Consider the following 23,638-nt stretch of genomic DNA (forward strand, 5'->3'; position numbering starts at 1 on the left):
CCACTAACTTGCCCAAGTCACACAGTCCATAAGTGGCAGCGAGCACCCTTTAGTTGGTTTAGCGCTGTGCTCTATCTCTTGCCAAACTGGCCTCTCCCTGGCCCCTGCACATAGAGAACAAAGGACAGTGCAAGAGTCAGGGATCCCCAGCTGTTCACAAAGAACCACAAACTGATTTCTGAGCCCTTGCACCTTTGTTGTTTGTCTGCTTTGTACATGCGTAGTTTGTGTCTGTCCATGTTCGCTGGATCACTATAGTCTTTTCTAGTCCGTTTTCTCATTCCCATGACCATAGCTGTTACAACTCAGCCTCACCTGCTCTACCCCAGATGCTCCAGGCCCTGGCATGCTCCACCCTCTCCTCCAGCCCACCCCGTGGCTCCGGCTTCTCAGGCTGAGTTTGCAGGACCCGCAGCCAGGGTAATGGAAGTGGGAGCCTCGCTCAGGAGTGTGGCTGTCAGACTCTCACTTCCTGCAGCAGGGGCTCCTGAGCCCTGGTTCTGGCCACCCAGGAGACAGGGCCTGCCCAGGCAGAGCAGCGGCTCCGAGAGGTCCTCTGGCTGCGGTGTTTACCGTTGCCCAGACTCCCGGGCCTGCCCGCGGGCCCCCGGGAAGCGACAAGAAGGGGGTGGTTTCAGTGGCTGATGAAAGCGCCGAAACCAGAACCAGGCACACATGAAAAGAAGAAGAGGCACAGGCCAACCGCCGGGTCGCAGGCGTGATTGGGCTTGTCTCCCGCCCTGGGAGATGGAGACAAAGGTGGCGTCATCCCGCGGGAGTGGCTGCGCCTCTTGAAGGCTGCCTGTGAGAAGAGCGTCTGTGCCTGACACGATCTGTAAGAGTGATGTCCTGGGCTTTTTGAGTTCCGAGCAATGTCCCCTGATGGAGTGGACTGTTCACATTGATATTCAGGAGTCCTGAGGGTTGAGAAATCTTGAATAGCATGAACCGAGAGGCAGCGCCATCAATTCCTGTCTAGACTAGATTGTTGGAATCCAAGTTCCCAGATGAAAGGGTACATTAAGAGGACAGGGCATAAATCTACTGTGCCAGCAAGACCCACGTTCACCTCGGATTATTTACACCTTTTTGCCTCCCTCTGCTCATTCCCGTCCCATTGACCTCTGCTTTCAAGTTTTGACAGATTCACTTAACACATCATACCTTTCATAAGTAGCCAATCGTATGCATTTTCATTTTGCGGGGTGGCGGGGGGCTCACTCCAGGTGGATTTGCCCCCTTCCAACGTCTGCAAAGCGGTCCCTTTTCACTTATCTATAGGGACACCACAAATGCGAAGGAAGGGATCGTGTCCATCCAGTGTGTAGTGACACCCAGCTGGGGAGGGTGCCCAGTGTGTGTTACTGATTCAGCCGCCACCGCACCCTTGGCCCCACGCCCGGCACCTCTGTGCGGTGGTTACTCAAGGATGTGGGAAACCTTGGGAGCAAGGGCACCCACGCCACCCTTGTCGGAACTGCCAACCCTGCTTCTCTGGCAACCAGAGTTCACCATCAGCCGGGTCACCCGGGGGAGCACACAGGTCAGTGAACTCCTGCCAGGGCAGATTGTTCTGAACATTGAAAACCAGCCACCGGGTTCCACCCCATCTCAGGGAAGCAGTTCTGCCTTGCGCCCAGGCTGGGTCCAGGATCCCAATTGTCTCTGGAAACTTTTGACTGGAATACTCCCAGCTAAAGAGCATGAGGCCAGGTCAAATCACTTTATCCTTTGAGGCCTCTCCCCCACCCCCACCCCCACCCTTTTTTTTTTTTTTTTTTTTTTTTTTTTGCTTTTTAGGGCCGCACCTGCTGGTATATGGAAGTTCCCAGGCCAGGGGTCTAATTGGAGCTGCCATTACCAGCCTATGCCGGATCCTTAACCCAGTGAGCAAGGCCAGGGATCAAACCCGCATCCTTATGGACACTAGTCGGGTTGGTAACCCACTGAGCCATAATGGGAACTCCCTCTTTTTCATCTTTATCATGAGGAGTTTGGACTGAGAGTCTTTCAGTTCCCTTCCAGCACACAGTGCAATGGGGAGACAGCTTGTGTGGGTTTTGAAATCAGAAATGTCCGCGTTCATAGCCTGACTCTGCTGCACCAGCTCAGCTTATGTGTAAGAAAATCTCTGCGGACACCAAGGCCGAGAGGGGTTGCATCTGTTCCAAGACCGGGTAGCCATCAGGTACTATGTCTGGGATTTGAACCTGGCAGTCAGGCTTTAGCTATTAGTTTCTCTTCAAAAGGAAACTTGTAAACCTCAGTTTCCTTTCCTTCCTTCTTTCAGCTCTGCACAACTCTAAAAACTTGGTGTTTCAAAGTCGTATCTGTCCCGTCTTCATGGTTCCACAGCTATCTTCATCCCACGTGGTTCCCTGTGGCTCCTGCCCTTCCTCCCACCTGCCTTCCTTCCATGACTAGCAGTGTCCCAGATAGCATGAACCCCCGGTGCAAAGGTCCGGGGACCAGGGCCATGGAGAGAAGACCAAGAGAGGGGAGAGCACAGTGGCTGCTGCAGGGTGAGCTGAGCTGCTCACACTGATGGGGTCCAGACATCCTAGGCTTTAAGGACCAGGTGAAGGCATTCTTTCTGTATGTTAAGAGAAATAGGAAGTTTCTGAAGGATCTTAAGCCAAAGAGGGACATGACCCAGCCTATCTTTTTTGGGGGGTGGCTGGGGCTTCACTCTCGGCATGCAGAAGTTCCTGGGCCAAGGATCAAACCTGCGCCACTTCAGTAACCCGAGCCACAGCCGTGACAATGCTGGAGCCTTAACCCACTGAGCCACAAGGGAACGCCCAGGCTATTTTTTGAAATGTAATTGTCCTCCTACCAGAAACCTTTCCAAGAGCCATCAATGCCTTCCTAAGCCTCTGAGCCAGTTTCTCTGCCCCGCATTCAAGGCCTTGGTCCAGCATCCATTCAGCACATGGTTCTGGGTTGGGGAAGGCCAGGGCTTCCCAGATGGGCATGAGGTCAAGGGAGTCTCTGAGATCCTTCCACTCAGGGAAAGCCCACCTCCTTCCACACACCTTCAAACTTGATTTCTTTCCAATTCACCTTTTGAAATATTTTTAACCCTTTCAGATGAGCTCTGGCCTCCCTGTTTTCAGAGATCTGTACATCCAAGCATCCGGGGCTAACAAAGATGTTTCCTGAACACCTCTGAACAAAGTGCCAGAGCTGTGCTAGGCTCTGAGAAGGACACAGAACCCTGCCCTTGAGACGCTTGCATCTCATGTTGGGGAGCTTAAACCGTGTCAGCAGACAACTGCTGCAGCGCACGGAGGAGGGCACGCAGGTGCGGGGGGATCACAGAGGGGATGAAGGTCAGATTGGGTGCTGCGGCATTGAGTCAGGTCTGGTGGGCTGATCTGGATGCTCACATATGGAGGAGGGATGCTCCAGATGCAGGCGGAGCAGAGCCAAGGCCAGGAGGCTGGGCAAGTGCTGCTCAGGCCCAGGGAGCTACGTGTGCCAGGGGAGCTGTACTGGGCTCCTGAGGGACAGGGCTTCAGGGGCGGGACAGAGACCTGCAGGGAATGGTCCCACTCGGGCTTTATGTGGAGCTTCCCTCTCGCACTGAAGCTTTTGAGCTCCTACAAGGCAGAGTCCAGCCACATCTCCTCCTGTGAGAAACAGCATCAGCCCCTGGAACTCTGATCTGAATGGCACAGATCCTCAGAGATGCTGAGAGAAGCTCCTGAGCTCTGCCTTCTTGGCTGCACAGGAAGAGGATGGAAGGGGCCCAGGCACCCACCCTCTCTGCCTTTCCTCAGGCCTTCCACCACCTACGCTGCTTTGCAGCCACCACTTCCAAGTCTGCACCCTCAAGTCCCAATTCAAATGCCACCCTGCTCGCTGCCTTCTGAGGATTTCCCGCTGGAAGGCATTGCTTCTTCTTTGGAACTTGGGAGCTTTGTCAGAACTGTCCCCCGCCTCTCACACACCTCATGTTATTTGTCTGTAATTCCCGCCCTTCACAGTGAAAGCTACTTGAAGCATCTCAATATACCTTCCCTCCTGATGCAACAAGGTCCCAACGCGACAATCAGTCATCATGTGTTACTTGCACACAAAGTGTGTACTGCTGAGATAGTAGTTTTATAGAGAGGTCTGAGCCCTCCCTGGGCCCCAGGAGCCAAGCTGGGGGCGGTGCAGAGTCCTGGGTGGGGCCCGGGACAGCCTCTGGCTTTACCTGGAGCTGTATCTCCCCCAACTCTGTGCCTACCTGGCAGCTGCCTGCAGAAATGCCTGTGACTTGATGGCTGAGTGCAGAGCAGGTGGGCTGGGGAGGGCTCTGTGTCCCTGCCCCCTCAGACTATCACACCTGCAACCTCTGCCCTGAGTCACCCAGGGAGGTGCCCTCCCACCTGTGTTCATTTGACCTCTCCCCACGTGCAGGGGAAGCAGCAGGAGCCAAGATCTCTATCCAGCAGCCGGAGAGCTGGGAGGAGTCAGCGGGGCTGTGGGAATGAGATAAGCGCCTTCTCTGCAGGATTTGGGAGTAGACGCTTTTTTCCCTTCCGGGCAGAATCTCCTGCTCCCAAAGGGGTGACATGAGTCATGTGAAACCATCTCTCTCTGCTGAGTTCCAAACCCCTCCATTCCTTCTTCACGTCTTGAAATCAGGGCACGTTATCAAACGACTTTATGAGGGCTTTACAGCCCGTCTCTATGTGCCCAGGGGTGCTTTAGGGTTTACAAGCATATTCATTTGCAAACATCAACTCCAAGTGCATCCCACACCCCCTGCCCTGGGCGGGGCTGGCCCAGTGAGTGGGGCTGCTGTGGCTTCCCTCACTCTGCCTGCACTTGTCTTGGGCTCAAGCTGTTTCCTCCTCCTGGATTCTCCTCCCACCCACACTGTCTTATTCATTTCTACCTATCCTTTCAGGCCTAGGTTTGCAGGAGATCGTAACTGTTCCCCTCAGAACTCCTGACCCTCACCTCCTAGTTGTCGTCAAAATTTTCTGTGTTGGGTATAAAGCATCGCCTGCTGTGTGCAGGCAACGCTCCCTCACTCACAGAGGATGTTTCAGTGCTTGAAGAGACAGACGCATACTCAGAGGCCAAGACACCCACGTTCTGGTCTGGGTTGAATCTGGAGAAGGGTGGGTGACCTTGAGCCCACGGTCTTCCTGTTCAGCGGCTCACGTGCAGAACGAGGAACTTGCCCAGAGCAGGGTTCCCCATCCTGGCTCTGCCCAGCCCTGTCTTCTCAGGCCCTTGTCCAAAACACAGATTGCTGAGTTTTCTCCCCAGGAAGATGAATAGACTCTCAGAGGGTAAGCCTAGAGTCTCTATTTTTAGAAAAGCTTCCCAGGCAACTCATACACAGCCCGCCTGGTACTTGCCTCAGGACTGCCCTAGAAGACCCCTAAGATGCTGTGCAATCCTGTGTTTTCTTGAATGATCTTTTTTTCCCCTCCTTAATCTGATGCTCCCAGAATAAAGTAAATCAAAGCCACCACCATGAGACTAAGTGTGATGCTTGAATGGGAAAGCCCTGTGTCATGACTGTTTTCATGTACCTCTAGGGGCTACTAGTTTCTATAGACATTTCAGGTAGTTGAAAACACATCACCACCACCCACCTATGTGTCTCAGTCAGCTAGGGGTGCCACCACAAAATACCATAGATTGGTATTTAAATAACATTTATTTCTCACCGTTCTGGTGACTGGGAAACCTGAGGTCAAGGTGTCAAGAGATTCAATTCCTGATGAGGTCCTGCTCCCTGGCTTGCGGACAGCAACCTTCTTGAGGTGTTCTCCCACGGGTAGGATGGGTGCGGGCGGGGGTGGAGCTCTCTGGTGTCTCTTCCTCCTCTTCTAAAGTCACCAGCCCTAGCAGGGTACAGATCCACCATTTAGCCTTTATCACCGCCTCACCAGCCTATCCCCACATATAGTCACATTAAAACTTTAACATATGAATGGGGAGAGAGACAGAGTCTTTCATCCATCATGTCATCTATGGCTGATGCTCTAGAGAAAGTCAAGCTGACCTAACAAGGCAAACTGGTGTCTAGATAAATTCCATGACTGAGTATTTTACAGTAAGTTCTTGAGAAGTAGCTGCTGCTCCCTCCATTGCATGGGTAATTCAGTAGCCACAGTTTAGAAAGGCCATGGCTGTCCCATCCTTTGTGGTGGTGTGGGTTCTACTCAGCATTTCTTGTGCCCTCCTGGGATGCTTTGGGACAAGTTTCAAGGTGGTCCCGGCTCTCCGAGCTCCCCAAGTCCCACCCATTTTCTCAAGCAGTTTTCCCGACTTTTCTGCCATTTCTGGGAATACCTCCGTTGCCTCTTTTCTACATAAGTTGTGTCTTTTCTACATAAGTCAGCTAACATGGACTTCTATTGCCTGCCACTGAGAACTGTCATACATAACATTACAAGGAATGATTAAAGGAATCGTCAGTATTTGGTCTGAAGCAGAGGCATCTCAGGGAGTTGCTATTTATCTACAGAGAGCTGAAGGGCTGTCATGTGGAAGAGAAATAGACTAGACCAATGAGGAAGGCTCTGGGGAGAGATATTTCAAATCAACACAAGGCAGTATCAAAGTCCCCAAGGGCAGGCAGTAGAAGCCCATGTTCTTTATATTTGGTAGATACAAGTCACTTATCAGATACATGATTTGCAAAGATTTTTCTGCCATTCTTCTGGTTGTCTTTCACTTTCTTGATGTTTTCCTTTGAAGTACAAAATGTTTTTAATGTTGATGAAGTCCTGTTTACCCACTTTTCCTTTGGTTTGTGTGTTTGGGGTGTCATAGTAAGAAACCATTGCCTAATTCAAGCTCATGAAGATTTACCCTATTTTCTTCGTAGAGTTTTTAACTTAAAGCTTTACATTCAAAGTTTTGATCCATGTTATTTTTGTGTTTGGTAAGAGGACTGGATTCACCTTTATTCATTTGCCTGTGGATATCTAGTTGTCACAACACAGTTTGTTGAAAATACTATTTTTTCCTCATTGAAGCTTTTTAGCATGTGTCAAAAATCAATTGACCGTAAATGCAGAGGTTTATTTCCAGATGCTAAATTCTATTCCATATGTGTCTATCCTTACACCAGTATCACTGTCTTAATTACTGCGATTTTGTAGAAAATTTTGAAATTAGCAAATGCAAGTTCTTCAAAGTTATTCTTCTTTTCCTAAATAGTCTTGACTATTCTGAGTCCCTCACATTTCCATTTGAATTTTAGGGTCAACTTATCAATTTCTGCAAGGAATCCAGCTAGAATTTTGATGGAGTGAATTGACTCTGCAGATCTGTTGGGGGAATATGGTCATCTTAAAAATATTAAATCTTCTGGTCCATGAACATGGGATATTTTTCCATTTATTTAGATCTTAGTCTCTTTCAACAAGATTTTTCAATAATTTTCAAAGTATAAATTTTGCATTTCTTTTGTTAAATGTATTCCTTACTATCTTATTATTTTTGATATTGTAAATTAATTTTCATAATTTCATTTTATTGAACTCATGCATTATTTATAAACTTTTAGTGGATTAAGTTATTTTCTCTAAATAAAACCATGTCATCTGCAAAATAAAGTGTAGTTTTACTTCTTCATCTCCATTCTCAATGTCTTTTTTATTTTGTTTTTTCATCTAATTGCCCTGGCTAGAACATCCAGTACAATGCTGAATAGAAGTGGCAAGAGCAAATATCCTTGTCTTCTTGATCTTAGGAGGAATGTAATCATTCTTTCAACATAAAGTGTGATGTTAGCTGAGTTTTTTATAGGTAACTTTTATGAGGTTTAGGGAGCTCCCTTCTATTTTTAGTTTATTGAGTGATCATGAATGATGGGTGTTGAGTTTTTTTAAATGATGTTTCTGCATCTACTGAGATGATCATGTATTTTTTTGTTCTGGAGTCTACTGCTATATTACGTTAATTGTTTTTTGACTTTGAATAAATCTTGCATTCCTGTAATAAGTCCCAGTTAGTCATGGCATATAATCCTTTTTATAAGTTTTTGGATTTGATTTGCTAGCATTTTATGGAGGAATTCTATGTCTGCATTCACAAGATATATTGGTCTGTAGTTTTCTTGTCTTGCAATATCTTCATCTGGTTTTGGTATCAGAGTACTCTTGTACTTATAGAATTAGTGGGGAAGTATCTTCTCCTTGAGTTAGTTTTCTAGGGCTGCCATAATGAATTACCACAAACTAGTGGCTTAAAGCAACTTGAAGTTATTCTCACAGTTCTAGCCAGAAGTCAAGGTGTCCACAGGGTTGGTTCCTCCTGGAAACTCTGAGGGAAAATCCATTTCATGACTCTGTTCTGACTTTTGGCAACCCTTGGTGTTTCTTGGCTTGTAGATACATCATTCTAGTCTCTGACTCTCTATTCACATGGCCTCTCCCTCTGTGTGTCTCTATTTTCCTTTTTTCTATCTCTTATAAGGATTTAGGAATCAACCTAAATCTAGGATGATCTTATCTCAAGATCATTAACTGGATTGTGTCTGCAAAGACCCTCTTCCCAAATAAAGTTACATCCACCTGTACTAGGAATTAGTAGTTGGACATATTTCAGGAGGACCACTATTTACCTGTCTCATGAACTGGCAATCCTTGCATGGGCACTCACTCACTCATCTGCTCACTCCTTCAACGATTTCCCCAAAGATTATAGGAGGAAATGGGGATATAGTTAATAAATTGGATAAAGTCCCTACCCTGAAGGACAGCACTGTCTTGTAGGGCACTGGGGCACAAATATAAATAGGGGGCTGGTAAGAACCGTAAGCTTTGGAAGCTGAAGGACTAATGGGACCAGCCCAGAGTGGGGATGGCTTTCAAAGAAGAGGGCAGCATAGCAAAGGCAGGTGCTAAAAAACAGAAGCAGGTCAGGGACTGCTGCAGTTGTGTTTGGCAGGGGTGGTGGGGGGTGTTTGGTGGGGGCTGTGGGTGGGAACAGCGGGCAAGAAGGCCAGAGAAGCGGCCATCCTGAGAACTCAGACTCTGACCATCACTGTTCATCTTAAGGCATGTGATGGTGGGCTGGGGTGTTCTGAATAGGAGGCACCCTATAGTCATACCTTTAACAGCCTCCAAATTTAGTGCAAAGGTCTAAGACTTCAGGTAGAGATCTTCTTCAGCTGATCGTGCAGCTAGACACTGGGGCTGACCATGAACCTCCTATATCTTCCTGGGGGAGGCCTTTGTGTGTGGCTCCCCAGAACCACCCCCCAATCCAGGCTCTTGCTGAGACCAATTCTGAACATTTTATTTCTTTGTCTGGCAAGAAAATCCCTGTAGCACACTGGTTCCCAAGCTTCATTTTCTTCGTGCAAATCTTGCTACAGAATCCTAACACCACAAAGAGCACTGGGGCTGCTCCTTGGAGCTCCGTGCTTGTGGACAGAACATACGGCCTTGCTTTTAGAAGTCACAGAGGTGGTGGTTGGGAGGGGGGAGTTTTGTTGCTCCCCAACCCACAGCCAGGGTCCCGTGGAGGGTCCACGAAGGGAGCGGAGGGAGGAATGTAGGAAAGAGAGTCCCACTGGCCGGACTGCGGAGCCTCTGAGATTCGGAGAGAAAGAAGTGTCACCCCACCCCCTTGGACCTTATCCACGGCCTCTCCCCTCTGGAGAGCAAAGGCTGGGGGCAAGGAGGAAAACAGATTAACATCGTAAAAGCTTCTGGGTCTTCAGCCAGGGAACAGCAAGTCCCAAACAAATTTACACGAGGCTGTTTGAAGGGAAGCGTGTCACAGAAGTGTAACAATAAACAGCCGTGTGGGGTCAGCCACGCTTCTGCCCCAGGAAGAGCAGGCCCTGGAGCCCATCTCCTGGGAGGAGCCCCTGTGTTGGGACATTTAGACACACAGGAAGAGCTCACACTGGTGGGGCCTTCCTCCCCACAGCACCATCTGGGTGAAAAAGAGGTCGACATGCGCAGATTCGGAAGCACGAGGTTATGACACAGAATATGCAGGGACTCGCCTGTCCTACACCGAAGTTCCCCCCGATTCAAAACGGACGGCATAATAGCCTCTGCAGGGCCCCCATCTTTCTGTTGTGTCCCTTAGCTCATTGAATTCCGTCTGGGGCCCTCGCTGAAACAGGCAGAGAGGATGCTTCCTACCCCACCCTCCCACCGTCCTCCTCCCCCTTCCTCTCCTCTCCCCCACCTGGTAATTTCGGGAGGGAGGGCAGCTCCCAAACCCTGCATGCCAAAAACAGCCTGTGTTTTGCCCTTGGGAAAATTGAGAGCCAGAGTGGACTAGAGCCAGGAGACTTGGCTTCTCACTCCAGCTCTGCCACTAACTGCTTGGTGGCTTGGGCAGTGTCATTTAGCATCTCTGGACCTGAAGTCGCTCTCTGTAAAAGAATCCAGGGTTAAATGACATTGGTGTGTTGCAAAGCTCCTTAGAGATCTGTCTAATCCAGGGCTCCACAAGCTACAACCTACTGGCCAGATATGTTTACAGCCTCTTTTTGCAAATAAAGCTTTATTAGGACACAGCCACGCCCACTCATTTGCATGTGGTTGACGGCTGCTGTCATGCTACCTGGCAGCGTTGGGTAGTTGAGACAGACACCAACTGTGTGTATGGCCCACAAGCCTAAAGTTGTTACTATTTGACCTTTGAGAGAAAAAGTTGGCCACTGCCTTAGGCCAACACTGTCATTTCACCAGCAAGGAAACTGCGGCCCAGACAAGGCAAGCATTTTGCCAAAACTCACAGAGCAAGTCAGGGCAGAGGCCAGGGTGGCCCAGCTATCCTGATTCCCAGCAGCCGGAAATTCTCACCTGGCCCAGAGTTCTCTATCTGATTCTAAATATTGGGTAGGAGCTGTGATGGGGGCAGAGGAGGGGGAGCGCAGGAAAATGAGTTCCATGTGACTGGTGAGACATGGGTCATTGTGGGGCTGCTGAGCCCAAGAGCAGAGTCAGGTGGGCCTGTTGAAAGGCAGCAGCACTTCAGGTGGGGATCAGATGAGAGCTGGCCTCTGGGACATTTTAACCACAGGTCACAGATCCTGGTAAACTTTAGTTGGCTTTTGAACTACAGGGAGATATTTTTTTCTTGCTTCTTTCCTCACTGCCTGCTTCCTCCTTCTAGCATTTATTAATCTGACTGGTTAACTATTGACCCCACAGGCAGCCTCCCCTTGTTTCAAGCCCTGTTCTCCCTGTTGTCTTCAGAAATGAGCTCCCCCTAAACAAACCTACTTTTCTTCTCTTTCTTTTCTTAGCCAGAGTCAAGTGATAAAGGAGGTGGGGTCAAGGGTGTCATGTTTGCTAGAAAAGACACACCCCCAAAACCTGGGCCCCAGGAGGTGAGGGGGCCCTTCTGCTGCAGCTCAGCCATGCTCAGAGAGAGATTCAGCAGGGGCCACACACACAAGGCAAAAGCAACTTTATTTAATTCATGTGGGTCGCATTTTAGAGAAGAGATTTATAAGGCGTTAACTTATCTGATTTCTCATGGAACAAAGCATCCTATTTCTTCCTTCTAAACACAATCGTTGTTTTGCTTTAACTCCCCTCCATTAAAGGGGAATGATTTAGGGAAGGAAAACCATGCAAAGGGAGGAGGAAACAGAGCCCACCACTATTGGAGGGTCTGTGGCAATAATGGAAGAATCTGTGAACAGAAGGGCTTCAGAGCCTGGCATCAGCCCTGTTACAACTGTCCTTGGAAATGTTAGAATCGCCTAGAATGCAAGCTCTACGGAGGCAGTGATTTTATGTTTGTTCACGGCTGTGTTCCCAGCTCCTAGAAGAGTGTCTGGCATGAAGCAGGTGCTCCAATACCTGCCAAATGAATGAACGAAAGATTAGAGTCTGATTACTGGCCACTGTCTTGCCACAGGTGATGAGGGCTCCACAGTGGTTCATTCAGAAGCTGCTCCCCAGTGAGGACAGAAGCCACCATGGCAAACTTCATGAAGGACAAGAAGACAGACTCCTGATCCGTCAGGACAGAGAAATACCACTCACAAGGGCAGTATTTCCACCAAGTACCCAGTGAGTGACACCCAGACAGAGATCGACATAGCCATTTTTTTTTTAAATTTTATTTTATTTTTGGCTTTTTAGGGCCACATCCTCGGCATGTGGAAATTCCCATGCTAGAGGTCAAATCAGAGCTGCAGCTGCCAGCCTATGATACCACAGCCACAGCAACATGGGATCCAAGCTGCATCTGGGACCTACACCACAGCTCATGGCAATGCTGGATCCTTAACCCACTGAGAGAGGCCAGGGATCAAACCCATGTCCTCATGGATACTAGTCGGGTTCATTACTGCTGAGCTATGATGGGAACTCCCCGACACAGCCCTCTCATTTTAATTCCACCTCTCATTTAAAGGGATTGTATATCTACAAGCAGCTTCACTTTATTCTAATAACATGTACTAGTCCATGTCAGGCATTATACATATTTTCCCACTTAGTCTCATGATAACCTTGCTAAGTAGGGATTATTACCTCCAGTGTACAGATGGGAAAATGAGAGGTTAATGGATTTGCCCAAGGTCACACAGCAGAGTTTGGCTCTGTCTGGTCTGAGCTGGTCTGACCCCAGAGACAGTGTTCTTCCCACCAACCAAATATTCAGCCCCTAACTAGCTCTGGGACCCGGAGCAAGTAGCTTCTTTCTGGGCCTCAGTGTCTATAGTCTCAAACCCAAGGAAAGCTTTCCACACACAAGCGATGACCTCTTCTTTAGTGGGCCACAACATCTGCTCACATTTGGGAGCTGACATAACAGCACCCTTTATCCAGAGCAGCTCAAAACGTTTCCTCCCCACTCAGTAGGGGACCTTTGGGGCCACTCTGCTCAGTCCTGGCCCTGCTTCTTTTCTTTCTTTTTTTTTTTTTTTTTTTTGTCTTTTTGTCTTTTTGCCTTTTCTAGGGCCGCTTCCCTCGTCATATGGAGGTTCCCAGGCTAGGGGTCTAATCGGAGCTGTAGCCACCGGCCTACACCATAGCCACAGCAACGCAGGATCCGAGCCGCATCTGCGACCTACACCACAGCTCACAGCAATGCCGGATCCTTAACCCACTGAACAAGGCCAGGGACCGAACCCGCAACCTCATGGTTCCTAGTGGAATTCGTTAACCACTACACCACGACGGGAACTCCCTCTTCCTTTTCTAAAGTAAACGGGAACCCAGACAGGCTCCCCGGACCAGCCCTGTTCCTCTGACTGCAGGACTCTATGACAGCCTCTCTTCTTTCCATTTGTTCTGCACAAGAGTGTGAGTCAGCAGGCCCCTCCCTGGGAGCTGGACCCAGGGCAGCACCCTGACAGGGCCCCTGCGTTCTGTAAGCACTTGTCCCCAGGCAGCCTCTCAGTGTCCTACACGTTTTCTTCTGCAGCTGAGCCGGGGGGGGGGGGGAGAAGATGGAGGAGGCAAGGTGGCTTCTGAAGCATAGACACCCTGGGGGAGCCAGCTGTGGGCCTAAGCCCCCTGTGGCCCAACTGAGGAGATGGTAGAAGTTCCAATCCTTAGTCTAAAAGAAACATTAGTGATGATAATTTAATACCTGATCTTTAAGCTTTTTTAAAAAAATTCTTTTAACTTTAATTATCAAAATATAGTTGATTTACAGTATTGTGTCAATTTCTGCTATACAGCAAAGTGACCCATCCATACATACATATGTGTACACATATGTATTATATATATATAGTATCAGATATATATAAAGGAATGTATATATACACTATAAAAAGTCATATATATGGGGTGTGTGGGTGTGTGTATGTTCCATTTTTTTTCCTTTTCCATTTTTGGCCACCTGCGGCATATGGAGTTCTCAAGCTAGGGATCAGATCTGAGCCACAGTTTGGACCTAAGCCTCAGCTGCAGCAATACTGGATCCGTAACCTGGTTCCCAGCACTCCTGAGACACTAACCCATGGTACCACAGCAGGAGCTCCCACATTCCCTTTCTTATATTATCTTCCATCATGGTTTACCCCAAGCTTTTATTAGTTGCTGAATTTAGTGCACTAAATAATTAAAAGCCTGGAGTTCCCATCGTGGCACAGTGGTTAACAAATCCGACTAGGAATCATGAGGTTGCGGGTTCAATCCCTAGCCTTGCTCAGTGGGTTAAAGATCCGGCGCTGCCGTGAACTGTGGTGTGGGTCGCAGACGTGGCTTGGATCCTGCGTTGCTGTGGCTCTGGTATAGGCCGGTGGCTACAGCTCTGATTAGACCCCTAGCCTGGGAACCTCCATATGCCACGGGAGTGGCCCTAGAAAAAGCAAAAAGGCAAAAAAATAAAAATAAAAAAAATAATTGAAAGTCCATCCTTCCAGTTAAATCCAGGGGACTGGGGCTGACATCTCTCTTCTCCCATTTCCCCAACCTGCCCTGTAGACTCCAGGGGTCTCCACAGACCATTGTTGAAAAGTATTTTAATCTGACCAAAATCCCCCAATTTGTCACCCAGAGTCCCATCGGGTAGCCACTTACCAAGCTGCAGCCACTGGCTGGTGGCTGCCCAGGAGCTCACATTCAGGACTGAGCTGCTGCCTTGATCAGCCAGAGAGGGTTAGAAAAGGGTCAAGGCTGTGGCTGTAGGACACTCGAAGCCAGATGTGGTTACCTGAGAGCCAGACATTCTCTTGAGTGACCCTGAGAACAGGCCAGGAGTGATGATCTCACTTTACTCTGCTCAGGGCTGGTCACCATCCAAAGCCATTCTCTGGCCATGACCTCCTATTCTCCGAGGCCTTACTCTTTGCCTTTTCCTGCATCTGTTATGAAACCTCCTTCAGACGCCCAGGCCCTTGGTCCACCCATGTTCTCTAAGTCCATAGCTCTTGCCTAGTTCACCTCTTGTCCTAGCCCCCTATCCCCTGCAATCTATCTAAGGAGTCACTGACCAGTGCCCCAACCCATTCACTCTCCGGAGTGCTGATCTGTAGGCAATGATCAGTGCACCTCCAACCTTGACCTCACTCCTCCGTTCCCATCTTGGAACCAGGTGCTGAGTGGAACCAGCCAGTGGGTGAAAACCGCAAGCCCAAGTTCTCCACATCTGAAGACGGGGGTGGCCAGTAATCAAGCGCATGTGTTTCTCCAGCTTGACCTCACATTCGACTCACCTGGAGAACTTTCAATCCATTGAGAAGCCTGAGCCCCACCACAGACCAATGAAATCAGAGTCCGTGGACATGGGGGCCCAGTACTGGTATTTTGAAAATAAACTTCTAAACTGAATTATAATATATATCAGAAAATTATATCAAATCTTGGCAAATTTTCACATAGTGAATACCCACATGTTACGACCACCTACAGTGGGGGAAAAAGGCACTACCTGCAGCCTAAAAGCTCCTCCACGTTCCTTCAGCCCCTCCTCCCCAACGGAGTAACCCTCTTCTGACTTCTGCCACCATGTATTTGTTTTGACTATTTTTGATATTTATAGAAATAGAATTGTAGAGAAGGCACTCTTTGTGTCTGACTTCTTTGATTCAGTATTTTATATGATAAGACTCACTTGTTGTTTTGGGGCGCTCCTCGTTTATGTTCCTTGCTATATAGTATTCTGTTGTCTGGCTATCTGCACAATATACATGACTATTCTACTCTTGATAAACGTGTGGGCTCTTTGCAGTGTTTGGCTCACAAGCCATGCTGCTATGAACATCTTGTGCAAGTTTCTCAGCACATACACACATGCCTTTCTGTTGAGTATATATCTAGGGATGGGATTGCTCAGATAAATGCATTAAACACATATATTTGGCTTCCGAGGATAATGGCAGGTTTTTAAGTTGTTGTACCACACTGGTGTTTGGCAAAGCTCCTCAGAGGATGCTAATGGCTGGCTGGGGTTGAGAACCCTGCTGAAGCCTTACTAAGGGGTGGCAAAGTCAGGACCATTGCCAACCATCACCCTGGAACCCCTCCCTCATTTAAAGACTATCGAGGGGGAAGAGCTTCAATGGGCTTGTCCCATGGGACAGACTCGTTCTCTGCATTGTGGGGTAGGAAGGGGGCTACCTCCAACTCTGAGGCTAAGGGACGTGGAGTCTCCATAAGCATCTCTCTTAGAGATTGGGGTGTCTTCAGGCAAGGGGCAACTGACACTCAGTGTGAGCCTAGGGACAGTGCCCACTTCCTTTCTGACCTTGAAGGGCTGAGTGATGCCAACAAAGATTAGGAAGGACTGTGGAGTCTGAGCCTTCGGAGAGAACCAGGCCCCTCCCCAACATCCTGCAGCCTTCTGCATATGAACTTCTGTACCCCTGCTGATCCCATTAAGTAAGCGCAGAGCAGAGGAAGGACAGTAGCCATGGGGCTGCCAAGGCTGCCAAGTGAAGGATACTGCTCTCAGAGAGGGAGTTGGGGGCCGTGGTCTGAGGGATAATCTGTATCAAGAGGGACCAATGTGAGGCTGAAAATAACAATAGAAACGCTTTCTAGAGAGAAGGCAGTATTGATGGAGACCACCAGCAGCTCAAAGAACTAGAGGCAAGCCAGGGGTACTTCCTTACCATACATGAAGCCAGCAACGCAAAATGACCTTCACTTCCCTGAGCCCTCCTTCCTGCTCCCATTCCTAAAAAGGAGGCCCAGAACAGGAAGAGAAAGCTGGAAAGAACTGGCCTTGCACTTTCCCCACACAAATCCTTCACGGAGAGCCCGCCTTGCAGGGAGGGAAAGCTCAAAACCAGATGCGGGATTGATGAGTTAAAGGAAGTCTGACGGAATTATTTTTTGAGATAAAATTCATGTAACATAAAATTCACCATTTTAAGCACTTGAAAGTGTAGAATTCGGTGGCTTTTAGTACGTTCACTCGACTGAGATTTAATTAACTGAAAATGATGAATTCTGTTCAAGATGCCATTAAGAGCGAGGAGGAAAAGCAGGGATTCTTTCCTGACCAATGAAAGGGGAAGGAAGAACAATTTTATGACAATTCTATAAATTTTAATTAACACCAAGTATCTCCATTCGTCTATCCCACAGACAACGCAAACCCCTCAGGCCCCAGAGAGAATGCATATTTTATTCCTTTCCTCCCCCTCTTGAGGCAGGAGGTGGGGGGGGGTAGGTACCAGCAGCTCTGCCATGCATTCTATCAACCAAAGCCACATCTTGGTCCTCTTCCAGATTCACTTGCCCAGACCTCTTGTTGGTTACAAAGTCTATACTCTACCATCAAAATACCTCCCTGGTTCACCCATTCCTCTCCCCCCTTACCAGCTCAGCCTTTGCTCTGAGTGTGGCTATCCCCTGCCCTGCACTGTGGCAGGAGCTCCATCTCTGGCTCTCCTCCCTCCACGGTGCCCTCCAGATCTTCAAAGGCTCTGCTCCGAGAGCCTCATACACCTGGCACCCCTGTCACTTAGGTGTCAGCATCAGGGTCACATCCACAGCAAGGCCTTGCCTGACCACCAGCTGCTTGCCCAGGCATGTGCTACCATAGCTTCGTGGGTTTTGTTCTACTCTTTTTTTTCATGCTTTTCGTGCTGCTTATCCTTATCTGAGGCCATCTTGCTGATTTACCTGTTCACTGGTTGACCCTCAAGTTCCACTCTTCAACCCTGGCACAGAAGCTCCAGGAGAGCAGAGACCTCACCTGCCTTGTTCTCCACCTCATCCTCTGCATCTCAAGCTGCCCTGCCCAGTGCCACAGCCACAGGCCATGTGTGTGTGTAGAGCTTTTGAAACGTAGCTAGACCAAGTTGAGATGTGCTATTAGAAGTACGAAATAGGAGTTCCCATTGTGGCTCAGCCGGCTAAGCAGCCTTGGAACTTCCATCTGCCGCAGGTGCAACAGTTAAAAAAAAAAAAAAAAAATACACACCGTTCATAAAGACTTAGAATAAAATAACTTGAAATATCTCAACATCTTTTATATTGATTACCTGTTGAAATGAAAAAAACTTTGGCACTATTGTGTTGAATCAAATAGGTTATAAAATTAATTCCACTCGTTACTTTCTTCTATTTTAAATATGGCTACAGAGAATGTAAAACGACATACGTGGCTCACACTGCATTTCTTTTTTTCTTTTTCTTTTCTTTTTGTCATTTTCTTGGGCCACTCCCGCGGCACATGGAGGTTCCCAGGCTAGGGGTCGAATTGGAGCTGTAGCCGCTGGCCTATGCCAGAGCCACAGCAACGCCCGATCCGAGCCGCGGCTGCGACCTACGCCACAGCTCACAGCAGTGCCGGATCCTTAACTCACTGAGCAAGGCCAGGGATCGAACCCGCAACCTCATGGTTCCTAGTCAGATTCTTTAACCACTGAGCCACGATGGGAACTCCTCACACTGCATTCTATTAGACATCAACGCCCTAGACCATTACTGGCTCAGTGAACAAATAGGTCCTCAATGAACATTTGTTGAATGAAGGAAGGTTGCTAAAGTGGTCTAAGAGCAAATCTCAACATGTAACTCGCCTGCTAAAAACTCTTTATTGGTCCCCCAATTTCAGCTAGGCCAAATTTTTATTCTATGACTTGGCGTCTAAGGCTGTTATAATCAGGCACTGCCTCTCCCTCCGGTTTTATTTCCTGCTTTTCCCCAATCAGGATACCCTGTCTCTTTGCACATGGGTCTCCTTCTGTTTCACTGCCCCTCCTCCGCTGTACCTCCCGGTGAGCTCCTACGCAGTTTTTCAAGATGCAATTCAATGTCATGCTTCCAGAAAACCCTTCCCTCCTCGATAGGCAGCATCACCTCCTCCCCTGGCAGAGCGACACGTCCACTGTGAGGCTCCTTATTTCTGCATATCAGATCCCATCAGGTCACTGCCTTGTGTGTGTCCTCACATAGATCAGGAGTCCCTCTTGGTTGTCTATCCAGCAGACCTGGCATAGTCTGCAGGGTGACTGGGTTCAGCTCCTCCATGGTTCCCACTCAGGTCTGGAATTACAGTCAGATGGAGGGTGGGGCTGGGATCATCTGAAGATTCGACTGGGCTGGGGTGCAAAATGGCTTTTTTACTCATGAGCTTAGAGCCTCAACCAGGTGGCAAAAAGAACCAGGCCTGGCGAGGCGGCCCCCTCCACGTAGCTACACCAGGAGTCCTCACAGCGCAGCTATCTCAGGATCGCAGACTACTTACGTGTGCAGTGGCTTTCCTCACAGCATGTGGGCCCCAGAGATCCAAGGCACAGCTGCAAGGCTCCCTGTGACCTGCCTCGAAATCAAGTAGCATCATTTCTTTTTTTTTTTTTTTTTTTTTACTCTTGGCAGCTCCCGCGGCATATGGAGGTTCCCAGGCTAGGGGTCCAATCGGAGCTGTAGCCACCTGTCTACACCAGAGCCACAGCAACGCGGGATCCGAGCCGTGTCTGCAACCTACACCACAACTCACGGCAACACCGGATCGTTAACCCACTGAGCAAGGGCAGGCCGAACCCGCAACCTCATGGTTCCTAGTCGGATTCGTTAACCACTGCGCCACGACGGGAACTCCAAGTAGCATCATTTCTATTGCATGCAATTGCCCGAAGGGAGTCAGGAGGAATTCAAGAAGAGGGGACTTCTCAAGCGTGTGGACATGGGAGGGGGAGGTTTATTTGGAGCCACATTTGGGGACCAACAACTGCCACAAGTCTAGTCTGAAACCTAAACCAGGAAAGACAGACGAACCTCAGATACCTTAAGTATCTCTGGGAACAACACAGGGCAAAAATAAATACGCAATGCAAATACATGTGTTTAAATAAAGTACTTCTGATAGGGCTTTGGGCTATGTGTCATATTCTACACCATACAAGTCATCAGGGTAAACTATAACCCTTTGGAAGGAACTCATGTTTGTGAGTCCCTGTGAAAGACAAACACAGGAGTTTTAGAGAGTAGCCAAAATCATCTGGAGAAATCTATAGGAAACATTTGCTTAATGGTGGGGCTGCACTTAACAACACAGAGTATGAGATTGTTCAATATTGTTTTTTTAATAACCAAGATTTGGAAAGACCCTTGATATCTAAGGTCACCATCTGGAAAAACCATTATTCAGGCACTAAACACCTCTTAATGAATTTTAATGACAGAGCGCCTAACACATTGTCCGGTGAGAAAAGAATCAGGGGGCAAACCTTTGTGAAAATATTATTCTGATTATGTTCAAATATGTACAGCATAAAAAAAAGGGCTAGAAAGCTATGTATCAAAATTTTAGGACATGGGAAATATTTTAAATGTTTCTTCTTTGTGCTTTTCTGTTTTCTGCAAGTTTCATACCGTGAGCACATGCTATTTATTTTATTTTATTTTATTTCATTTCATTTCATTTTGCTTTTTAGGGCCACACCTGCACCATATGGAAGTTCCCAGGGTAGGGGTTGAATCAGAGCTGCAGTGGCCACAGCAATGCCAGATCCAAGCTGTGTCTGTGACCTACACCATAGCTCACAGCAACATCAGATCCCTGACCCATTGAGCAAGGCCAGGGATCCAACCTGTATCCTCATGGATATTAGTTGGAATCGTTTCCACTGCAATGCAATGGGAACTGCAACACATGCTATTTTTATAATCAGAAAATAAAATTAAGAGTGAGCTGAAACTCTACTGGGAAGCTGGGACTACCTCATGGCCCCAAGTTCCCCCAAAAGGCTTTTATCCCGGGTGCTCCCAGGGATCCATATAATTATGCCTGGCAATTATATCAATGTAATTATCCCTGAGACCTTATCAGCTATTACCTTAGACCAATATTGCATGGCCTCATATAAGTTCCCTAAATTCTCCAGACTTTGTTTATCAAGGCTAAAAAATTAAGGGGTTGGACCATGAGATTAAATCTGGGGAACTTCAAATTTTATAAGCAGTTTCCCTTTACCTATTTGATTCTCATGAGAGCCTGATGTTAGAAGGAAACCCAATCTTATCATCACCATTTGACCCATAAGGAAATAAAGGCTCAGCAAGGTAAGGTCACGAGTCCAGGGTCGCGTGGATGGCCACTAGGGATTTATAACCAAGTCTTCAAGCTTTATATCTGGGCCCCTGGCTACTAAATCAGGGATCCTTTTCTATATGAGCTGTAGATTGCCATCCTGGGATAAAATTCCAGCCAAACTTTCAGCCTTCTAAGACCACAAGGACTAAGACTCATCTCTCTTCTTCATTTCCAGATTCCAAGGACCCTCAAGGCAGCTCTGTGTTCTGAAGATGAACACAGCTTCAGTTCCATCTGCTCTTGCTCAAACAGCATTGTTTGGGGGCCGCACACCATTGTAGAATCTTCTGATTGCAGAACCAAGAACGATCTTTAAAGGTCATCTGGCCTGAGCGGCTCTGGTCAGCCTTTTACAGACACCTTCTCATCTGAAAGCCCTGACTCTCAATAATGCTCCCGAGGGGGGAAAGGCTGGTGACAGCGCCCTTTCCCACACTGAGCCTCCCGACATCTGCCAGGTTACCTTGATTCAAAGAGGGAATGTGGAGGCTGCAAGGCAGAGTGACTCAGCCCTTTAATAGGGACATGGCACACAATGGAAAGATCGGAGAGTTCCAAAGGGAAAGAAAACCCGAAAGGCCAAGACAGCTCCCACACAGAGAGAGCCAGTTGAGAACAAATCCCAAGAGCCAAGAAGAAATGCAAGGGGGGAAGAAAAAAAGCCCTCTCCTGAGAGAGCTCTATTGTATGTGCTCCGGGTCAAAAGAGGCTCGCTGTGCAAAGGGGGCTCTCCCACCTGCTGGGACTCTCCAGAATGAGTCCTTTTTCTTCTGTCCAGGGTTCAGCAAACTTCCTGCTTCCTCCAGCCCAGGGCGGAGAGCCCCCTCGGCACCGGTCGGCGAGGGCGCTGGGGCTTGGCAGCCACGGTGGCAGCTTGCCGGGCACTGGCACAAAGTGACTTAGCAAATACCGCGGCTTTGATAATTTCTTGCTTCACTAGTCTCTTGGGATTCTTTCCATCTGCGTTTAAGAAAAAGAAGTTGTATTTCCTTCTGCCCACAAATTCAGAGGCTTGTATTTGGGGGAGGACGCAATGAAAATGGATGCTTATTTCTAATACCAATCGGCTAAATAATGTATTTTTAAACAGGTGGCAAGCCAATTTTTTAAAAAAGGCAGGTCCTCCCCCACCCCCTCCACCACTCCCTCAACCTCAATGAAAGCTTTGTTAATACAGACATTGAAAAAGCAAAACTTTCTTCAGGTCGAAAGGGAAACATTTCATGTTGAAATCTCTTTGGAGCAAAACGGCTCACCCATGTGAAAAACTGTTCAACGCAGAAAACCTACAATTGGTTTCCCCTCCAAATAACATCTTTTTGTGTGAATAAATGTTCCTTCCCTGCGTGCAGCCTCAGGGAGAAGACAGAGACTCCAAGGTCATATGTCTTTGTTTCTGGGATTCCCTGAAATCATGGCATATAAGGGAAGGAATGCTTATTAGATTTCTGTATCAGAGAACTGTAAACCTTAAACCTCAGAAGCTCTTGCTCTCCACCCCCATCTGATGTCAGAGTCCTTCTAAGGCTGTCTGGACTCAACTGTGTGCCAGGCTGGTGCATGCTAAGAATTTGGATGACATTCTCATTTAATTATCACAACAGCCAAGTGAAAGATGGGTAATCTCCATTTTCAAATGATGAAACCAAGTTAAGGGAGGTCAAGAAACATGTCCAAGGTCACAGAGCTGGTTAATAAGAGAGCAGGGCAGGAAGACTCCTGAACCCTCCTCCTGCAGATGGTCCTCCAGCTGCTCAACAACCCCCATGACCAGAAACTCATCTCTCTAGGCAACCCATTCCAACTTGGGGCTGTTTCAGTTGTTTTTGAGGTTTCTGCCTTGTTTTGAGCTGAAGTCTGTCTCCTTGCAGCATCCAATCTTAAGGGTGATTTTATACTTGGGGCAGAGCAGGAACCAGACTCGGCATTGAGAATGTTACCCAGAGGGCACTTGAAGAGGTATAAACTGGTGGCGGCTTACTAGGAAGTATATTTCCAAGCTCCAGGTCAGAAGAAATTGAAGGTGGTGTCCTGCAAGCCCATAACTTCACTGGAACACAGTCACACCCCTTCATTTTTTTTTTTTTTTTAATTCTATGACTGCTTTTCTCCATGGTTATGGAGTTGAGCAGTTGTAACAGACAGGACAGACTACAAAGTCTAAAGAAATATTTACTCTCTGTCCCTTTATAGACAAAATTTGCTGACCTCTGTTCTAGACAGCAAGGGCAGCATGCTGCTCTTCTCTGTATCACCTTCATTTCTTCATAAGTAAAATAGCACTGATACCTTTGTCATAGAGATGTATTGAAATAGACAGGAGCTATCATATTTGGGGGCAACATATGTAAAATACTCAGCACAGTGCCTGGCATGAGACAGATACTCAATAAGTATTTAGTGAATCAATGAATGAAGGGGAAGGTCAATCTACTCAAAATGAAATGATGGATGTGAAAGCACTTCACAAACCATAAAATGCTCTCTAAGAGCATGTGCGTTAGCATCATCGTTGTCAAATACAGAAATGTCTGGAGCAAAGCCTGCCCTTCCGTCTGGCTTCCCAGATCCTAATTTTTTTAGTAAAATCTCACAGATGGTCTTAATTTAGGCTGATTCATAGTCCAATTTTTATGTGGGTCCACTCCATGCGTTCCGCTGACATCTTCCTCTAGGTACCGATCCTTAGGTT

The 23,638-nt window shown here is 47.9% G+C and overlaps 1 long non-coding RNA gene across 1 annotated transcript in view; it reads right to left on the minus strand.

Moving 5' to 3' along the window:
• Positions 1-19,199: 19,199 nt before the first annotated feature.
• LOC146397677 (uncharacterized) overlaps positions 19,200-23,638 on the minus strand; it is a 49,473-nt gene continuing 45,034 nt past the window's right edge. Inside the window, exon 6 of the long non-coding RNA XR_014822663.1 lies at positions 19,200-21,906. This is a non-coding gene — a long non-coding RNA (uncharacterized LOC146397677). The remainder of the gene's footprint in view (positions 21,907-23,638) is intronic.

Source organism: Sus scrofa, chromosome 13 (assembly GCF_054392235.1).
Source record: "Sus scrofa isolate SSC_HxYL_T2T_F1_AM1 chromosome 13, Sscrofa_HxYL_maternal_Yorkshire_Landrace_v2.0, whole genome shotgun sequence".
NCBI lineage: Eukaryota > Metazoa > Chordata > Mammalia > Artiodactyla > Suidae > Sus > Sus scrofa.